This window comes from Salmo trutta, unplaced genomic scaffold, assembly GCF_901001165.1.
Source record: "Salmo trutta unplaced genomic scaffold, fSalTru1.1, whole genome shotgun sequence".
NCBI lineage: Eukaryota > Metazoa > Chordata > Actinopteri > Salmoniformes > Salmonidae > Salmo > Salmo trutta.
In genome coordinates this window covers 721,807-731,069 of record NW_021823401.1, presented here as the reverse complement: position 1 = coordinate 731,069, position 9,263 = coordinate 721,807, and positions in this window count along the sequence as shown.

The following is a 9,263-nucleotide window of genomic DNA, read 5'->3' as shown; positions in this document are numbered from 1 at the left end:
AGCACCATCACTACAGGATGTTAGTTCAAGAGGGACAGAGCAGAGCCCCATAACTACAGGATGTTAGTTCAAGAGGGACGGAGCAACATAACTACAGGATGTTAGTTCAAGAGGGACAGAGCACAACTACAGGATGTTAGTTCTAGAGGGACAGAGCAGAGCACCATAACTACAGGATGTTAGTTCAAGAGGGACAGAGCAGAGCACCATAACTACAGGATGTTAGTTCAAGAGAAACAGAGCAGAGCACCATAACTACAGGATGTTAGTTCAAGAGGGACAGAGCCCCATAACTACAGGATGTTAGTTCAAGAGGACAGAACAGAGCAACATAACTACAGGATGTTCGTTCAAGAGGGACAGAGCACCATAACTACAGGATGTTAGTTCAAGAGGGACAGAGCAGAGCACCATAACTACAGGATGTTAGTACAAGAGGAACAGAGCAGAGCAACATAACTACAGGATGTTAGTTCAAGAGGAACAGAGCAGAGCACCATAACTACAGGATGTTAGTTCAAGAGGGACAGAGCAGAGCACCATAACTACAGGATGTTAGTACAAGAGGAACAGAGCAGAGCAACATAACTACAGGATGTTAGTTCAAGAGGAACAGAGCAACATAACTACAGGATGTTAGTTCAAGAGGGACAGAGCAGAGCAACATAACTACAGGATGTTAGTTCAAGAGGAACAGAGCAACATAACTACAGGATGTTAGTTCAAGAGGAACAGAGCATCATAACTACAGGATGTTAGTTCAAGAGGGACGGAGCAGAGCACCATAACTACAGGATGTTAGTTCAAGAGGGATAGAGCAGAGCAACATAACTACAGGATGTTAGTTCAAGAGGGACGGAGCAGAGCACCATAACTACAGGATGTTAGTTCAAGAGGGATAGAGCAGAGCACCATAACTACAGGATGTTAGTTCAAGAGGGACGGAGCAGAGCACCATAACTACAGGATGTTAGTTCAAGAGGGACAGAGCAGAGCAACATAACTACAGGATGTTAGTTCAAGAGGGACGGAGCAGAGCGCCAATATATTACCGGCTAATTATATGATATAATTATATAATTATCTGATACACTCAGGCTGAACACAGTTCCAGGCTGTATTAACTTATAAACCCAGTGAGTTTGTCTGTTTAGTCTCTGTTTGTCCACTCAGGTTGAACACAGTTCCAGAGTCCTGCTGTCCCTGTGTGTGTGTGTGTGTGTGTGTCTATTCTGTAATGCGTTGTGTGTGTGTGTGTGTGTGTGTGTGTGTGTCTATTCTGTAATGCGTTTTGTGTGTGTGTGTGTTTATTCTGTATGCATTTTGTGTGTGTGTGTGTGTGTCTATTCTGTAATGCGTTAGTCCTGTCAGAAACTTCAGACAGTACCCGCATTCACAGCACTTCATCTCCTTCTCACAGGACAGGGGCCTCAGACAGTGTGTAATCTTCATCTCTTCACAGGACAGGGGCCTCAGACAGTGTGTAATCTTCATCTCCTCACAGGTCAGGGGCCTCAGACAGTGTGTATGTGTCCTTCCATCTCCTCACAGGACAGGGGCCTCAGAAAGAGAGCATGGCATGCAAAGATTGATACTGTCACAGAGGAATGTACACACAGACAGACAGGGTAGACAGAGTAGACATGCAGGCCTGGGAGACTGTCTGGCACTTACAGTATGGAGCCTGCCAGGAGGGAGGGAGAGGGGAGGAAGGAGGGAATGAAGGAGGGAGGGAGGAAGGGAGGGGAGGGAAAGAGAGAGAGAAAGAGAGAGAGGCAGGGAAGGAGGGAGGAAGGGACTGGGGGATAGACAGAAACACATCCAGCCGGCTTCCTCTCCTTTCAGTTCACCAACAATTCAGCCCTCCCTCCCTCCCTCCCTCCCTCCCTCCCTCCCTCCCTCCCTCCCTCCCTCCCTCCCTCCCTCCCTCCCTCCCTCCCTGTCTGTCTGTCTGCCTCCCTCCCTCCCTCCCTCCCTCCCTCCCTCCCTCCCTCCCTCCCTGTCTGCCTCCCTCCCTCCCTCCCTCCCTCCCTCCCTCCCTCCCTCCCTCCCTGTCTGCCTCCCCCCCCTCCCTCCCTCCCTCCCTCCCTCCCTCCCTCCCTCCCTGTCTGCCTCCCTCCCTCCCTCCCTCCCTCCCTCCCTGTCTGCCTCCCTCCCTCCCTCCCTCCCTTCCTCCCTCCCTCCCTCCCTCCCTCCCTCCCTCCCTCCCTCCCTCCCTCCCTCCCTCCCTCCCTCCCTCCCTCCCTGCCTCCCTCCCTCCCTCCCTCCCTCCCTCCTTCCCTCCTCCCTCCCTCCCTCCCTCCCTCCCTCCCTCCCTCCCTCCCTCCCTCCCTCCCTCCCTCCCTCCCTCCCTCCCTGTCTGCCTCCCTCCCTCCCTCCCTCCCTCCCTCCCTCCCTCCCTCCCTCCCTCCCTCCCTGTCTGCCTCCCTCCCTCCCTCCCTCCCCCCCCTCCCTCCCTCCCTCCCTCCCTCCCCCCCCTCCCTCCCTGTCTCCCCCCTCCCTCCCTCCCTCCCTCCCTCCCTCCCCCCCCCCCTCCCTCCCTCCCTCCCTCCCTCCCTGTCTGCCTGGCTGTCTCATCGTTTCACAGCCTAAATAGAACTGGTCATGAGGAATAAAAGCTCTTCTCTTTTAATGCAAAGTGTTTTCTTTTGGAACTTGGACACAGTCTCTCCCCAGGAATGTAGCATTAGGAATTCCTTTCAGACGATTTTCAAGTTCATTCTCGTAAGGGGTCATTGTTAGATTCATAAGGGGCCTGACTCATTGTTAGACTCATAAAGGGTCTGACTCATTGTTAGACTCATAAGGGGTCTGACTCATTGTTAGACTCATAAGGGGTCTGACTCATTGTTAGACTCATAAGGGGTCTGACTCATTGTTAGACTCATAAGGGGTCTGACTCATTGTTAGACTCATAAGGGGTCTGACTCATTGTTAGACTCATAAGGGGTCTGACTCATTGTTAGACTCATAAGGGGTCTGACTCATTGTTAGACTCATAAGGGGTCTGACTCATTGTTAGACTCATAAGGGGTCTGACTCATTGTTAGACTCATAAGGGGTCATTTTTCGATTCATAAGGGCTCATTGTTAGACTCATAAAGGGTCTGACTCATTGTTAGACTCATAAGGGGTCATTGTTAGACTCATAAGGGGTCAGACTCATTGTTAGACTCATAAAGGGTCTGACTCATTGTTAGACTCATAAGGGGTCATTGTTAGACTCATAAGGGGTCTGACTCCTTGTTAGATGGAGAGAGTTTCTCATTTGATCCACATATCTCTTTCAAGTTTGTTTAGTTTTTTTCCCGCCTGATAATCTCACTGGAAGAAAATATATGTTTTACTGTAAAAGGTAATCAAATCCCAAATTCTCCAGGATACAGTTAAAAAAAAATCTATTTATTTTATTGAGGAACAGTACTGTTAAGGAATATGCTTCGTAGCCCTTTCCTGCAGTCAAATGACCTAGTAGCCTCATGGTGGAATGGTATTCATATTTCCCATCATTTCATAATTAATAAACATTATTTTAAAAACCCGCCAAAAATCCAGTGTTTGTATGTCAGACAGTTTTGTTATATTTCAGTCTTCTGTGATGTATATAAAGTGTAATATTGGGATGCAAACTCTAAATGTAATACATTACAACTCTATATCTGTCATGGTACAGGTGTCTTCTTATTGTTAAGTCCATAACCATGTGTGTGAGGTGAATACTTTTCTTTCAAATCAGATTTGTTTTAGACTACCAAGAACCACTCTGTGTGACCCTGATTTAACCCCCTGCAGTAAATGAATGGATTAAGGAATGCTGCTGTCCAACTGTGTTCCCTCTAACAGGCCTTATTCCTAAACATGTCTGTTTGGACAGTTGGACAGCAGACAGACTAGCGTGATGTTTACTTACAGTGTTGTAGGCCCACGGTGATGACGACGAGGACAACAATGATGATGATGATGATGATATTTACACATTTTCAGTCCAGGATTTCAAGACAAAAACAGTTGTAGGCCATAAGTTCAAAAGATTTTAAGTTGACAAAAAAAGACAGGACAAAAATTACCCAAAGCACCCTAGTTACTGTAGAAAGCTGGGATACAAGGGCAAAACGGCCCAACACTGCCAAGCTGCAGACAGACTGTAGCAACCTGGGATACAAGGGCAGAACGGCCCAACACTGCCAAGCTGCAGACAGACTGTAGCAACCTGGGATACAAGGGCAGAACGGCCCAACACTGCCAAGCTGCAGAGAGACTGTAGCAACCTGGGATACAAGGGCAGAACGGCCCAACGCTGCCAAGCTGCAGAGAGACTGTAATCCCTGGGATACAAGGGCAGAACGGCCCAACGCTGCCAAGCTGCAGAAAGACTGTAGCAACCTGGGATACAAGGGCAGAACGGCCCAACGCTGCCAAGCTGCAGAGAGACTGTAGCAACCTGGGATACAAGGGCAGAACGGCCCAACACTGCCAAGCTGCAGAGAGACTGTAGCAACCTGGGATACAAGGGCAGAACGGCCCAACACTGCCAAGCTGCAGAGAGACTAGCAACCTGGGATACAAGGGCAGAACGGCCCAACACTGCCAAGCTGCAGAGAGACTAGCAACCTGGGATACAAGGGCAGAACGGCCCAACACTGCCAAGCTGCAGAGAGACTGTAGCAACCTGGGATACAAGGACAGAACGGCCCAACACTGCCAAGCTGCAGAGAGACTGTAGCAACCTGGGATACAAGGGCAGAACGGCCCAACACTGTCAAGCTGCAGAGAGACTGTAATCCCTGAGAGCTAAAGCAACAGAGCACATGGTCTATACACGACCAGACAACCCCATTATTTGTTATATTTTATTTAACCATTATTTAGACAAGGAGTCAATGCTGAGACCAAGGTCTCTTTATTTAGACAGGGAGTCAATGCTGAGACCAAGGTCTCTTTATTTAGACAGGGAGTCAATGCTGAGACCAATGTGTCTTTTCCAGAGGGACCCTGTAAAGCACCACAATACACATTAAAAAAAAAACACATTAAACTACACATTCATATCCACAATACAATACATGTTATTATACACAACAATACAGGAAAAGCAGGGATGTGATCTACGTGACTTCAAAGAGGTCCAGCCAACCTTTTGGTAAAGAATACAGTGGTGAGTAATTAAACTGTGTCCTGTGATAAAACATAAGGTGCTATGAAGAATGGCATCCAAGGGAATAAGAATAGAGGCAGCTACACTTTGATAAATAGAATCACCATAATCAATAACAGGTAGAAAGATTGATAAATAGAATCACCATAATCAATAACAGGTAGAAAGATTGATAAATATAATCACCATAATCAATAACAGGTAGAAAGATTGATAAATAGAATCACCATAATCAATAACAGGTAGAAAGATTGATAAATAGAATCACCATAATCAATAACAGGTAGAAAGATTGATAAATAGAATCACCATAATCAATAACAGGTAGAAAGATTGATAAATAGAATCACCATAATCAATAACAGGTAGAAAGATTGATAAATATAATCACCATAATCAATAACAGGTAGAAAGATTGATAAATAGAATCACCATAATCAATAACAGGTAGAAAGATTGATAAATAGAATCACCATAATCAATAACAGGTAGAAAGATTGATAAATAGAATCACCATAATCAATAACAGGTAGAAAGATTGATAAATAGAATCACCATAATCAATAACAGGTAGAAAGATTGATAAATAGAATCATCATAATCAATAACAGGTAGAAAGATTGATAAATATAATCACCATAATCAATAACAGGTAGAAAGATTGATAAATAGAATCACCATAATCAATAACAGGTAGAAAGATTGATAAATAGAATCACCATAATCAATAACAGGTAGAAAGATTGATAAATAGAATCACCATAATCAATAACAGGTAGAAAGATTGATAAATATAATCACCATAATCAATAACAGGTAGAAAGATTGATAAATAGAATCACCATAATCAATAACAGGTAGAAAGATTGATAAATATAATCACCATAATCAATAACAGGTAGAAAGATTGATAAATAGAATCATCATAATCAATAACAGGTAGAAAGATTGATAAATAGAATTATCATAATCAATAACAGGTAGAAAGATTGATAAATAGAATTATCATAATCAATAACAGGTAGAAAGATTGATAAATATAATCACCATAATCAATAACAGGTAGAAAGATTGATAAATAGAATTATCATAATCAATAACAGGTAGAAAGATTGATAAATATAATCACCATAATCAATAACAGGTAGAAAGATTGATAAATATAATCACCAAAATCAATAACATTTAGAAAGATTGACTGGACAATCTACTTCCTGTTGACTAGAGAGACAAGATCTGTTTCTCAAAAAAAAGAGCCCACTTTAAATCTTAGTTTCTTAACAATCTCAGTCGTATATTTTTTAAATGATAAATCCTTGTCAATCCAAATACCAAGGTTTTTTGTATGCAGCAACTCGTTCGATTATAGAACCATCCGATGAGTAAAGAAGTAATCCATCTGAGACAATCTTAGGAAAAACTTAAAAACAACATTATATTTAGTTTTGACCGTATTAAGTAGGAGTTTTGTAAAAACTTCAAAATGTGACTGTAGCCTTGCCTCAAACAGGTCAGCAGTCAGGGTAGTTACATACGTAATAGTATCATCCCAAGATTAAATACAATTTATGTTTAAAATGGTTTAAATAACCTGAAACAGGAAATGGTCCCATAGGACAGGAAGTTCTCAAAGTAGGGTTCGAGGTACTGTAGGGGGTCAGTTGACAGACCCCCCCCCCCCCCAAAACTAAAACTAAATTACTTCATTTTTTAAAATGAATGTTACTAATAAGATTAAACGACTTTTGGCCAAGGGATCTGTGGAATAAGTTTAAAGTGTGTAAAACAATACAATGTTTATTTTTTATGTTATTTTTTGAACATAAATGCACTGTAATTGAAGCTTTAAAACTTTAATGTTTTCTCTCGGCCTCCTGGAAAAATGTGTAGAATTACAGGATATTATCTTTAAAGCTGCAACAACAAAACATCTCTCTGCCCCATGACAAAAAGTGTAGAACTGCAGGAAATGAACTTGAAAACTGTAAAAATGTATCTCCGGTGCCAAGAGATGGGCCTTTAAAATGTTCCTTTGCAGGGCCCGAGACGTGGTTTGTTCGGCCATGCACTGCCGAAGCCATAGTGGTATGCTATTTTTTTTTTATCTCACTCGAGAGACTATGATGGGGTCTCTGGTGAATTTGCTATCACAACAGGGGTCCCTGGTGAATTTGCTATCACAACAGGGGTCCCCGGCCCTGAAAAGCTTGAGAAGCCCTGCCGTAGGACACACCAAAGACAGGTTGATCCACACATGAAACAAACAAATGAAACAATATGCAATAAACATTTATTTTCCATCAACAAATACAATGGAAATTGGAAATAGTATAATGCATTTTAATTATCACAAAATATAATATTATGTTATTGACATTTCAAAATGGATTATCCCAAATATCACCCAACATCACAAGACTCAAGCCGTTGACTAGAACAATTTGTTTATTTTATTTTTTACAAACGAACCAGTGTTTTTTTTTAGGCAAAAGTAACAATGTAATGACTTGGTCTAAGCACTAAGGTCAGGAATCATACAAGCTCTCATCTTCACATTGCTAAATTGGCAACTTTAATCACACGCTACAGCACTAGAGACAAACACTGTAGGGAATGCATGTAGCCTTCTGCTTCCTGCTTCACTGTAGAAACAGCTGGGTTAGGAATGTCCAACGTTGCCATTCAATTGGCATGGTTTGACTATGGTATTATTGGGAGACCATGCTGTAAACTTTCAATTTAATATTTTGCCAAGCAATACGTTTGAATGAAAGTATAGCATACTTCATACTAGAATGTCCATGAAACAATGATTTCATTTCTAAACACCAATTCAGCCCTTCACCTTACATCATTACTACAGACTTAATATTTAGTCATATTTAAAGCATCAAACATACATACAACATAATCGTATACCTACTGTTAGGCTACTCTAAATTAACAATGGTATAAACACATATTCAACAGAATCGTATGCCTACTGTTAGGCTACTCTAAATTTGTACCAGTAGCTGATGGTTTGTATCAGTAGCTGATGGTCTGTATCAGTAGCTGATGGTCTGTATCAGTAGCTGATGGTCTGTACCAGTAGCTGATGGTTTGTATCAGTAGCTGATGGTCTGTATCAGTAGCTGATGATCTGTATCAGTAGCTGATGGTCTGTATCAGTAGCTGATGGTCTGTATCAGTAGCTGATGGTCTGTATCAGTAGATGTTGGTCTGTATCAGTAGCTGATGGTCTGTATCAGTAGCTGATGGTCTGTATCAGTAGCTGATGGTCTGTATCAGTAGCTGATGGTCTGTATCAGTAGCAGATGGTCTGTATCAGTAGCTGATGGTCTGTATCAGTAGCTGTTGGTCTGTATCAGTAGCTGATGGTCTGTATCAGTAGCTGATGGTCTGTATCAGTAGCTGATGGTCTGTATCAGTAGCTGATGGTCTGTATCAGTAGCCGATGGTCTGTATCAGTAGCCGATGGTCTGTATCAGTAGCCGATGGTCTGTATCAGTAGCCGATGGTTTGTATCAGTAGCCGATGGTTTGTATCAGTAGCTGATGGTCTGTATCAGTAGCTGATGGTCTGTATCAGTAGCTGATGGTTTGTATCAGTAGCTGATGGTCTGAATCAGTAGCAGATTTATTCAGGGGAAGTGGTCTATTAACCTGAGTGGAGGGTAAAGGCCTGTCTGAAGTGGTCTATTAACCTGAGTGGAGGGTAAAGGCCTGTCTGAAGGAGACACTTTGCTGGCCTGGTTGCATCCCAAATGGCACCCTATTCTCTACATAGTGCAATACTTTAGACCAGAGCCCTTTGGGCCATTTGACACAGCCTGCTGTTACTGCCACAGATGTGTGTGTGTGTGTGTGTGTGTGTGTGTGTGTGTGTGTGTGTGTGTGTGTGTGTGTGTGTGTGTCTGTGTGTGTGTGTGTGTGTGCTGTCACTACCCCAGATGTGTGTGCTGTCACTACCCCAGATGTGTGTGCTGTCACTACCCCAGATGTGTGTGTGTGTGTGCTGTCACTACCCCAGATGTGTGTGTGTGTGTGCTGTCACTACCCCAGATGTGTGTGCTGTCACTACCCCAGATGTGTGTGTGTGTGTGTGC